At 42.5% G+C, this 12790-nt stretch overlaps 1 long non-coding RNA gene and 1 pseudogene across 3 annotated transcripts in view; both read right to left on the minus strand.

Annotated features, from left to right (window-relative positions):
• Positions 1 to 590, minus strand: LOC116087263 (annotated as a pseudogene).
• A 9095-nt stretch (positions 591 to 9685) lies between these two features.
• The window catches only part of LOC116087264, a 45026-nt gene continuing 41921 nt past the window's right edge, over positions 9686 to 12790 (minus strand). For all 3 annotated transcript variants that reach the window (XR_004117339.1, XR_004117338.1, XR_004117340.1), the window contains one exon: positions 9686 to 9785. This is a non-coding gene — a long non-coding RNA (uncharacterized LOC116087264). The remainder of the gene's footprint in view (positions 9786 to 12790) is intronic.

Here is a 12790-nt window from a genome sequence, read left to right on the forward strand (position 1 = left end):
TCACTTCTGCTTAAAGAAATATTCTTCCCTTTTTTTTGGACATTAGGCTTGATGGTATCACTGTTAGGTTTCCAGCCAGCTGGGCACACTTCACTACGTTTGTCAGTGAGCTGGAAGGCCTGGACTGGTCTCAGAATCTTATCCACAGAGCAGCCAACAGGAAGATCATTTATAGTGATCTGGCGAAGGATACTTTTATCATCAATAATAAAGAGGCCCCTGAAAGAGAAACCTCAGTCAGCCTTTAACACTCCATAATCCTGAGCAATGGTACACTTGGGATCTGATACCAAGGGGACGTCCATAGGTTCCACTCCTCCTTGTTTCTTGGGTGTATTAATCGATGCCAGATGACAGAAGCGAGAATCCACAGAAATTCCATTCACTTGACAGTTGAGTCTCTTAAATTCTTCTTCCCTATCGCTGAAAGCAATGATCTCTGTGGAGCACACAAAAGTAAAATCAAGAGAAACAGCATATTTTCTTCTGTATTCGCTTAAGCTGATCTCTCTGAATTGTCCATCTGGCACAACAGCTGTAGCTTTGAAGTTGGGGGCAGGATGCCCAAATTTTGCATTTCCTGAATACATCTTCCTATCAGCAGGGTCAAGCCGCAGATCTCTGAGATAAGAAGGCCGGAAGATGACTTCCAGTTGTATTTTTGATCTTAGCCATTCTGAATGGGATAAGATAAAAATCCCAAAGAAGTTTTAATTTGCACTTCTCTAATTACTAAGAATTATGAACACTTTCTAAGATATTTCTTAGCCATTTTGTTTCTTTTTAAAATTCTATGGTTTCAACTTTTTCATATAATATATACTGATCATATTTTCTCCTCCTCTAGTACTCTCCCAGGACCTTTTCACATTCTTACCTTCCTCCCACCCAACTTCATTCTCTCTCTCTCTCTGGCCAGCAGCCCTGGATTTGCCTGTAACCAGGTTGTTAAGAGAGGGTGGATGACTTAGACAATTGTCATCCCACTAGCCAGGATCCTGATCCAATTCCTGACCCTCCTTACTGCATAACTGACACCTCCCACCTCTGTGACCTACAGGCTCCACTGGCCTAGGCAGGAAAGGGTTAACCAGCAGCCACTTTCCCACCAGACAGCTGTTGCTCCCCTTCTAGTAGGAATCCTGCTCCTGGATTCACGACCAAGCCAATACTAGTTCTTCCACATTGGGTCAAGCAATTTGGTACGTGTGACCTTTGTTTGAACAAAGGTCTGGACCACAGGACAGCTCAGGCAGCAGCATCCGAGCCTGCCGCTGATGCTCACTGACCTCCTCGTCATCTGAGAGCAGTGTGGGAGTCATCAAGCAGACAAGAAAATGGAGCAGGGTAGGGAGTAGAGGGGGAAGACATTAACAGTTTCTATTTTTTACTATGAAAAGAGATTTTTTTGACACATTAAGTAAAAGAATTTTAATACATTAGCACATGTGGGGTGGGGGAAGAAAGAAAGAAAAAAAGAAGAAGAACAGCTTTCCTAAACTAACTCCTCATTGCTCCAAGGTGCCTTTTGGTAAGATAAATGGCTTAGTCTTTACCCTGGCTTTTCTCTCCCCTGAGCATCTCAAAAACAGATTTTTTTTTTCTATTCAAATAACCAAACATGGCTCAAGGAAAATTTCAAGCTGCAGGATGAATGTAGATGAGTGTGTGCCCATACACACACCACTACATATTCCTACACACACTGCTCTCCAGAACACACTGCTTTTGCCACTTTGGCGGAGGGTGTTCCTCTACTACCTAAGTATACAAATGAAGATGTTTGCCCACCTTCCGTTGTGTGGAAACTGGATCTAAACCCAAGGGTGTTTATTTATTTACTTGTTTATTGTTTGTGTGTTTGTTTGTTTATTCTTCTCTCATACAATTCATCCGAACCACGTACACACCCCCTCTCCCCTTAGAGCCTCTCTCCTCTCCTGTATCCCTTCAGAGAAGAGCAAACCTCCTGGGGATAGCAACCAAACATAGAACAACAACAAGGGAAAGTAAAACAAGACACCAACCATAATAGCAAGGCTGGGAGAGGTGACCCAGTAAAAGGAAAAGGGTCCAAGAGCAAGCAAATGAATCAATGCATATCTTTAACCCACCACTTGGAAGAAAGAGGCAGGCAGATCTCTGAGTTTGAGGCCAGCCTGGTCTACAGAGTGATCTTTGAAAGTCTTTTTTTTTTTTAACATCCCAATCACTGCCCACAACCCCGTCCCCTCCTCAGAGCGTCCTTCCCTTCTCCCTCCCACCTCTCCTTCACCTCTGAGAGGGTGGGTCCCCCACTGGGTATCCTTCTGCCCTGGCACATCAAGTCTTTGCAGGGTTAGGTGCATCATCTCCACTGAGGTCAAGCCCTGTTGGGGAACGGATTCCACAGACAGGCAACAGCTTTAGGGACAACTCCTGCTCCAGTTGTTGAGGGACCCACAACTGCTACATATGTGCCAGGGGCCTTGGTCCAGCCTGTTTGTGCTCTTTGAGTCTCTGAGCGCTCCCAAGGGTCCACATTAGTTCACTATGTTGGTCTTCTGTTGGAGTTCCTGTTCCCTTCCGGCTTTTGATCTGAAAGTCATTTTTAAAGAGCAGTAGCTGTTCAACGAGTATAGATTGGACTAAACCATTCAGCTTTCGAAATTTATTAACTATTTATACTCTTTATTTCATCCAACCTTTGACTTGTTTGTATCCACTTGATTTTTTAAAATCCAATTGAATAAACTTATAAGTGTCTGGAAGGTTAAACTGAAGGGTAAACGCTTTGACTTTTCTCACCAAAGCTATGACTTTACTTTAAAAACCTACATTGCCTTTGACCAAGTGATTGTACTCTATGAGTAGACCCTTCAGAAATGAGTCATACAAGTGTGAGAATGTTTATTTACAGGAAATTTATAGTAGCCAAATAAAGCAAGCGGAACAATATCTAATAGCAAATAAGTATAGTTTTTCTGAACAATGATACACTTCTATAAAAAAATAATATAAAGCCCGTGAAAGTGATAATGTTAACATAGAAAAATGTCAAGTAAAAACTAGATGCTGACATAGGAGGATACGAGGAATGCATGGGTCACAGAAATGCTTATGTCAGCGTCAGGAAAGGTCTGGCAAGATGAACATGAAATTATTCACAGTGAGTTACTGTTCTTTTGTGGAAATGCATGTGACATAAATTCCACTTGCTTATCCATGCTATCTATATTTTTTCATTAAGCAAATTATTGCCTCAAAAATCATGAAAAAAAATTTTAAAAACTAAATTTTCCATCTCTGAGATCACTTCGATCATTGCACTTGCCCTCTCTCCACTGAGGCAAAACCACTCACTAACATACGTCAGATACGTCAGTGTTAGGATGAGTTTCCTGAATGGCAACCACCAGCTCCGAGCACGCAACTAACGCTGGAGAGCCTAGTGCTGGGCCTGAGCCTCCACAACCCCTTGTTAGGATTCTTTCAAAATACTGGCACAGTTATTGGAGACACATCACTTTCGCTCATCCTTTCCTTCTTTCCTGGGAAATAAAAGAGAAAGACAAGAGTCCTAGAGGTAGAGTCTGATCTTTATTTGATGGGCTTTTTTTTTTTTTTGAGAAAATTTAAATATAGGTGTAGAAAGTACAAATAATCATGTTTGGTCATCATTTACTTGAATCATTTGAGAGTGGTCCAGAGCACCTTAAACCCCAGTAAACCAGACAATAGCTGGCCAGCAAGTATGACTCAGCAGCCAGGAGGCTCAGACGTGGGGCTCCCCCTCAGCAAAGGTTGAATGGTGGTGTTCGAGAAACATGGCAAGACTCGTTTGTTTTCATCAGAAAGCTCCAGGTGATGCTTGGAGTTTGATATGGATCATCCCAGCCTCTCAAATCGATCACTGCGTATTGACTGAGTGCTGGCTCTTTGCTCGGCTTCGTGCTAGGCATTTTGGGAGATGCACCACGAACAACGAACACTCCTCAGTAATGGCCACAAGCACAGGGGTAACGAAGAGGGAGCTGTCTGGTTGCAAACAGTGTGAGCTAAAGGAATGCAGAGACAGGACACCCTGGAGGTAGGAAGGCCAGGAAGGCTTCAGAAAAGAGTTAAGACATAAGCTGGAATCAAGAACAGAAAATACTGCATGTGGAGAAACCAGGAGTGTATTACAAAGATACTAGCTTCAACATAGCCAAAGACCAACACCTTTGCACTATAGCTGACAGAGCAGTTGGGCTGGCGGCTGAGCTCCCTTCTCTATGCAGTTGTTCAGGGTGACAGCTGCCCAGGGTTCTGCTCTCTTTCATACATATTCTTCAAGGCCACCTAGGGCCTCAAGATAAAGCCAGCACATAGAGGAAAGATGGCCTAGGATCTCAGAAGGATGTTTATGTAGTCCAGGCATGCCAGCAGCTCGTGCCATTTGTCACACATGCCTTTGGCCTAAAGTAAGCAAATGGCCCCACCTAGATAACTAGTTATAGAATTGTAAATAATGGAAAACTTCACAGCTTTGAATACCTACCCACGTAAGCAACCATTCAACGCTCAATACAAGGATTTGGATGTCATCAGAACCAATGAAACTGGGTTGAAAACCTTCTGCCGTGCCCCTAGCTTCCCAGAGGAGAATATCACTAACAACCCTTTGAGATGCTTTCAGCAAAATGACACTGTCCATCAGGCATGCTGGGCACTTACAGCCGGAAGGAACTGGCACCCTAGAGATGGGGTGGTCACCTCTGTCCTCAAACAACTGAGAGCTGCAGAGAACTAGACAACTAGACAAAAAAGCCATTCATCCTTCTTGGACTCCTGCACAGAGGAGCTTTAGAAAACACAACCTAAAGTGACAAAGACCAGGCAAATTAAAAGTAAAATTAGGGAGGGAGATAGCTCACTCTTCTTAGGTTCAAAAACCTGTGTGATTCCCAGAACCCATAGAACGATGCTGGGTGTGCTTGTAATCTCAGCACTTGAGAGACAGAAATTGATGAAGCTCTAGAGCTCACTAGGCCAGCTCTTCTAGCCTAAAGCATAAGCTCTACACACACACACACACACACACACACACACACACACACGCACGCACGCACGCACATGCACACATGCACACACAAGCATGCATAAAATTGGTAAAAACTTTTGTGAAAGTCAGCCCTTTAGGATGATGTTACTCTAATAATTATCTGTATGGCTTGGGATGTTCTATGTATCTTACTGCTCAGGAAATGAGGCTATAAGAATATGGAGTGAAGAAGGACTCCACAGAATAGACACATGAGTGTGACTCTTCTTTGGGCCAAGGTATTGTTTCGCCACTCCCAATGGTCTCATTATGCCTGTCTGTTTAGAAACACCGCAGCACCCTACTCACAACCCTGACTATGCATGAGAAAGCTCACTTCAGACTGCAGTGTTCACCTGGGGTTTAAGCTATGATGAGACTTCAATCACAGGTCATTGGTTACTGTTTACTGGTTTCCAAGTACAACATATCCTGGGCATCATTTCTTCAGCAAGGGATGATGTACTGCCTTCCTGGAGAGGACACACACTTGTTTGAACAATATGTACTAGTTAGTACCTTTAGAGCTCCCAGGGACTAAATCACCAACCAAAGAGTACAATGATGGGACTCATGGCTCCAGCAGCATATGTATAGCAGAGGATGGCCTAGTCGGTCATCAATGGGAGGAGAGACCCTTGGTCCTGTGAAGGTTCTATGCCGCAGTGTACGGGAATACAAGGGCCAGGATCCGGGAGAGGGTGGGTTGGTGAGCAGGGGCAGAGGGGAGGGAACAGTGTTTGTTTGTTTCAGAGGGGAAACCGGGAGAGGAGATATCATTTGAAATGTAAATAAAGAAAATATCTAATAAAAAAAAATAATAAAAGCTACCTCAGGAGGAAAAAAAACCTAAAGAGCTTGAACTAAGCGATCTTACTGTGATCTATTTTCTTGTTATCTTATGCTATAAATAGTTTGGGGCCAAGTGTAGACAAGGTCTAGGAATAAAATAATTGAAAAGGTGTCCAGAACCTCCCCACCCCCTGGCTTTCCCAATACAACTCTGTCCATTTGCTGTTCCTCTTATTCGTCATCTTCCTCAAGAGATGATTTAGGAGCAGCAGCATCTATCACATAGAGAGTCATAGCTAAAACAGCTAAGGGTGCCCACTTAGACCATAAGTATTCATCGAGAGTGCTTAGTACATATTAGACACTGAAGACCAGCTCTAAGGAATATGGCAGTCTGTGCCTCTCAGATCTTCTACCAAGGGCCTCCAGAGCTGAGACCTATGACTCAGTTCCCTTTTAGATAGACATGGATACCGATGCCCTGAGATTAGAGGGGTGGCTGGTAGCCATGTCACCTTACATGTCTGAGGTAGGACAGATCCCCATGTCTGCTAGCCATGAGGCTAGGCTGTACCATGGCATGCTGCCCTCCAGCTCCTTCACTGGATGTAATTGCAGGTTTGGCAATGGCTAGCCACAGGACCCTAACAATAAAGACACAGGAAGCTCACAATGGACAACTATGATGTTCATGCAGCTTTGACTTTTATTTGCTATAGGCACATGCAAAGCAGCTCTCCAAGTCCTTTTGGACGTTTGATGGAACATAGGAATTCCAAAGACAAAAATGGCCTCCAAATATTTGTATTTAAACAAAATTCTTCTTGTTTAAATAAGACTATATTCTAACATAAGAATATATAAGTAAATGCATATCTAATTATAGCTAACATACAAAAATTCTGAGTAAGAAGTGGTTCAAGCAGCCCCTGACTTTTATGTTATAGGACAGATGAATATAATAAGAGTGCAGAAGTGTCACTTGGAAAAATATAAAGATTTTAATAACAACTTATAAACAATGAGAAACGGTTTTTCTTCTTGTCAAAATAGATTGCAGATGGCCCCACGGTAAGTCAAACGATCTGTTACTGATGGTTACTACTTAAAAAAAAAATCATGTTCTCACTTCTCAGGGTGGTATTGCTTCTTAATGTCTTTTTAAGATTTTACTTTTTATAATAAAGTTTTTAATTATTTAAAATTATAATACAGTTACATAATTCCCCATTCTCTTTCCTGCCTCCGACTCTTCCCATGCACTATCCCTTTCTCTCTCTCAGACTCATGTCCTCTTTGTTTAGTTGTTGTTACATATTGATAGATTTTTTTTTTTTTTTTTTTTTGGTTTTTCAAGACAGAGTTTCACTGTATAGCCCTGGCTGTCCTGGAACTCACTGTATAGACCAGGCTGGCCTCGAACCCAGAAATCTGCCTGCCTCTGCCTCACAGGTGCTGGGATTAAAGGCGTGTGCCACCACTACCTGGCAATAGGTTATTCTTAAATACATAAATAGAACCTGCTTAGTCACACACACATGTCCTCATGCACACATACACACTTGCACACACACACACATTCTCAGGGCTGACCACTTGGTATTGGATAACCAATTGGGAAGACCCTTCTCCAAGGAAGCCCATTTCTCCCACTTTTAGCCTTCTCCTGTTGCTCATAGCTTTCTGTCTAGGGTTGAGGCATCAGAAGCCTCCCTTCCTGCATGTTAGCAGGGCTATCGATGTCCTTATTATTCAGGACTTGTTTAGTCAGCCATGTTGATGAGACTTCATAAGTGTAGCCTCTCTGACATTTTCAGGAGTCACAATTTCACAGCAAACTTCCAGTTCCTCTGGCTCCTACCGTCTCTCTCCCCTCCTCCTTGCACAAGGATCACTGGGCCTTAGGTGCAACGATTGTGTTTACGTACCAGTTGAGACTGACCACCACATGATCTCTTGTTCTCTGCATGTTGTTCAGCTGTAGGGTTTTTTGCAACAGGCTTAATCTGTTGGAAAGAGCAGTTTCCTTGATAAAGTGCAGGAACTACACTTATCTGTGTGTATCAGAGTAAATATTTAGCATGTTATTAGTAATTATTCTGGTTCAGTGAAGTGGAAGTTGTAGGTTCTCTTCCAAGATCCATGATTTCACTATTAACAAGTTGGGTGGGTGTATTAGTCAGGGTTCTCTAGAGTCACAGAACTTATGGTAGTCTCTATGTAGTAAAGGAATTTATTGATGACTAACAGTCTGTAGTCCAACTCCCAACAAAGGTCAGCAGCAGCTGTGAATGGAAGTCTAAGGATCTAGCAGTTGCTCAGTCCCACAAGGCAAGCAGGAGAAACAGAGCCTGCCTTCCTTCTTCCAATGTCCTTATATAGGTCTCCAGCAAAGGGTGTGGCCCAGATTAAAGGTGTGTACCACCACACTGTAATCCCAGATGACCTTGAACCTTGATCTTCCTGTCTTAATCTTCTGGGATTCATAGTCACTATGCCACCACACCTTTAATCCCAGATGACCTTGAACTCGTAGATCTTCCTATCTTAATCTTCTGGGATTCTGCCACTATGCCTCAAGATCTTCATGCCAAGATTCAGGTTGGAAACTTGTATCTCTCAGCCTCCAGATTAGGGCCACAGGTGAGCCTTCTAATTCTGGATTGTAGTTCATTTCAGATATAGTCAAGTTGACAACCAGGAATAGCCACTACAGTGGGTTTCTAGTACTGGGCAGTGTTTCCCACTTACTGAGCATACCCTAAGACTAATTAGAGAGCTGTTGGTTATAGGCAAGGTATATATGCCATTACTGTACATGCTGGTTATTATTGTGATTCATTGGTGTCATATCTAAGTAGGATTGTTGTTTGCCTCCCTTCTTTAGAAACTTGTATGGTACCTTCTGGTACTATGAAAATCAGTATTTATCAGTTCCAGAAAGGGGGTTTCTGGGACCTGTACCTGAAGCTCATGGTATCTCAAGCAATAGGGACTTAACTTCCACTTCAGAGAAGTAACAAAGGGCAAGAGCGATAGGCTACATGTTTGAGGAATCATTTGAACAGCCTTAACCAACAACTCAAAAGAGGACTTCTCAGGCCTGGTATTGGATTTTTGCTGGAGAGTCTATGGCTCTTAGGAGAACCATTGTCAGTCCAGATAGAAATATTTCATTTAAATTATATATGTGTGTGTAAATACAGGCTTATATGAACTATATGTTATCATAGATAGATAGATAGATAGATAGATAGATAGATAGATAGATAGATAGATGGGATGATAGAGAGAAATTTAAATAGATTGATGGAATATAGAAGATAAATAGATAACAGATAGATGATAAATAGGATGAAAAAGAATAGATGATTGATAGTTTGATAGATAGATAGATAGATGAATGATAGTTATAGACAGATGATTGACAAATAGTTTGACAGATGGTTGATAGATGGTTGATAGCTAGATAGACAGATAGATGATAGACAGATAGATGGAATGTTTGCTCGTGGCTTTTTCAGACATCCTTACTGCTCTTCGACCTTCCTCTGTATTTCTCACCTTCTCTTCCCTATTTCTGCCGTTCACCCCTCAAATCACTTGCTGCTCTCCTCTGTTGCTCCCTACATGATACCCTTATATGTTTTCTAAACTGCCCCTAACTTTTTTCTACACTTCCTCTTTTTAGATTACAAGGGACTTACAGAGGAGCAAAGGATGAATTAACCTGAGGTGAGGGCTGAGAGAAAGTGATCCAATTCAATTTTAGCCTCTAGACATCCGTAATTTTTGAAATTGAGATTTAGAAGATAGAAAATCATAGGCAGGTGTAGTGCACAGATCTGTAATTCCAGTACTTATATCAGACAATGGATCAGGTATAAAAGGATTCCAAGCACTGGGCCATCCTGAGCTCTAGAATAAGATCCTGTAATAAAAAATAAGTAAATAAAAAAAAATTTAAAAGCAGGCAAACAACGGAGAATAAGTAAACTAGCATTTATTATTTACTTTCTCCCTGGAGATTCACTGCATCCACATGGCATTAAACCCCATTACAAGCCTATGCTTGGGCATTATCACCTCCCTTCATAAGTTACTCTGTGAGTGAGTGGTGCTTGGCTCCACACCAAAGTCCATCTGATGCTAATCATCATTGCCTGACCAGCATATTGTGATAAATAGCAGAGTGTTTCTGGGAAGCAGTGATGGGAATAAGGAAGGGGACAAGATGCAAGCAAGAGGAAAGGAGAAGGATCAGGTGGTAATAAGGCAATGTTTAATGAGCACATGTCACACATGAGGCGTTCTGGCAGGTGTCTGCTATGAAGATACCCAGCACATTCATTCTGTGGCCGTCCCTGACCAGGATGTGGGCTCAGCAGTTACCTGACTTGTCAAGCCAGGAACTGAGCAACACCTGGGCCTGATCCCTGCCCCTTGCCTTCCATTGCCAGTGACTTTGGCATGATTTGTCCTGCATGCCATCTGAAGATAGCCAGGTGCCTACTTCATACATGCCTACATATATACATTTACATGCTGTGTATAAAGCATTTGGCATAGCCCCTGGTATATAGCAGTTGTTGGCCAGTGTTCCTTATCATTATGATTTATTTTGTCAGAATATTGAAATAAAATTGAAATTCACCAGAGTCGTCAAATAATTAAATCAAATACAAAGAAGCTGAGTGGTGGGTTTGTGGACAGTCTCCTAGCTTTCCCTACCCACTGCGTGATTTGGGGTGTGTGTATTTTTCTTCCTGCCAAATTCCATTGTCCTTGTATCTCAGTTTATAGGTCCTTCAAGACCTAAATTTAACAAGTTTTAACAACTTTACTGGGATTATACCCCAAGACAAGGTGTCTTTTAGAATAAGACTACAAAGTAGAAATACAGTATGATCCATATATGCAATTTTAGATATTTGTATTCTGGTATATTCCAAACATTATCATGTCCACACATATGAAATATAAAATTAATAACAGGGTGCTTCATTTTCTTTTGTTCCACCAAACCCTTAATGTATGGTGGTTTTTATTATATACTTGGCAGCACGTCTGACTTTGGACTAGCTATAGTAGTACAAGCAGCCACATGAGGCCTGTGGCTAGTGTTTTTAGACATTTCACCTTTAGCGCAAGCTGATATTATTCCTTTAAAAAGCAAAGCACCCTGGCATTAGTTACGGGTGGAGGAGTGGATCATTAGAGTGGCAGGTGGTCCCATGGTCTCTCTGCCTCCAGGGAATCTGGGAAGAAGGAACCTGTTTCTGCCTAATGCCAATCCCATGAACCCATCTAAGGCCCTGCTGATAATACATTCATAGAGTTTCACACCCCAGCACACAAACAGGCTCTGGCTAAACAGGCTTTTAAAGGAAACACCTCCAGGTCTGAAATCACCCGCCCCCCCACCACCACCACCCACGAGCCAGTTCACAGTCAACATACTCAGCTGCACCCCCAGCACTCCGTTATAAATGAGCACCGATGTACATATTTTTCCCGGTAATGACATGGTTCTGAATAATTTATTCCGTATTGTTTTTTTAAAGTTTCTTGAGCACCCACTATGTTCTAAAAGAAATAAGGGATGGCTCCTGACTGACTTCAAAGAGGACCTAGAAGTATTAGACAAGACTTCTACTGGTCCTTTCTGGAATTTGAAGCAGAATTGTCATGATCGTATTTCAGAATGGGAATACTGATGACTGCCTATGCAGGAACTGCCTTTGCTCCAGTTCTGTTGCATTTGTACATACATACACCCATCCTCTCCCCTTTTAGGTACCCATTAGCTACCTGCAATCCTCACAGAGACCTAGACAAGAGGCTACCTGTGACAGTCACATGGCTGCTTGATGGTCAATCAAGGACAAGATCTGGGGTCCCTGGCTGATTTCTTTCCAAAGCCAGACAAAGGGGGGAGAGGGTGGTTGCTGCCACACTTAAATCCCCTTCCTTTATGGGGCCATGAGGAAAGATGTCCTCCACCTTACCTTACTTGGTGACCCAGGGAATTTTATCACTGTACCATATGTTCCAAGGACCAAGTTTAGAGTTTTGTAGGAACAACAACAACAACAACAACAACAACAAAACCCACAACATTGTTATTAGAGACTGAAAGAAAACTATCAACAAGCCCAGTTAGGGGTGGAACCAAATAACTAAATTGCTTTTCTGTACCCAATAGCACTTCCCGATATTCATCAGGCTAAGAAGTAGCTTCAGCCAGTCATGCTCCCAGGAAGACATGGCCTGTGGGGGAGGGGCACAGAGAGCTCACACAGGTGGAAAAGTATGTTGTGGGACATATTAGGAAATAGCATGTTGTGGTGGTTTGAATAAGATTGGCGCCCATACACTCAGGTTTTTGAATGTTTGGCCCAGAGGTAGGATACTTGGCACTACTAGGAGGTGTGGCCTTGTGGGAGTGGGTGTGGTCTTTTTGAAGGAAGTGTGTCACTGTGCAGACAGGCTTTGAGGTCTTAAATATTCAAGCTAAACCTATTGTGGTACAGTCTTCTGTTGCCTGAGGATTAAGACGTAGAACTCCCAACTCCTTCTCCAGCACCATGTCTGTCTGCATACCGCCATGCTTCCCGCCATGACAATAGTGGACTAAGCCTCTGAAACTGTAAGCCAACCCCAACTGAATGTTTTCCTTTGTGAGAGTTACCGTGGTCATGGTGTCTCTTCATAGCAGCAAAACCTTAACTAAGACACATGCTTACTACAATGCAGGTACTCTCTACTCTCCACGGCCCCTGAGAACCACCCTCACCACCGGCATTTTATAGAGATGGAAGCTGAAGTACAGGGGAGTTAAGTAAAGACTCTCTCTCTCTCTCTCTCTCTCTCTCTCTCTCTCTCTCTATCTATCTCTATCTCTCTCTCTCACATATACACACACATACTCACACA

The sequence above is a fragment of the Mastomys coucha genome, unplaced genomic scaffold (genome assembly GCF_008632895.1).
Source record: "Mastomys coucha isolate ucsf_1 unplaced genomic scaffold, UCSF_Mcou_1 pScaffold13, whole genome shotgun sequence".
NCBI lineage: Eukaryota > Metazoa > Chordata > Mammalia > Rodentia > Muridae > Mastomys > Mastomys coucha.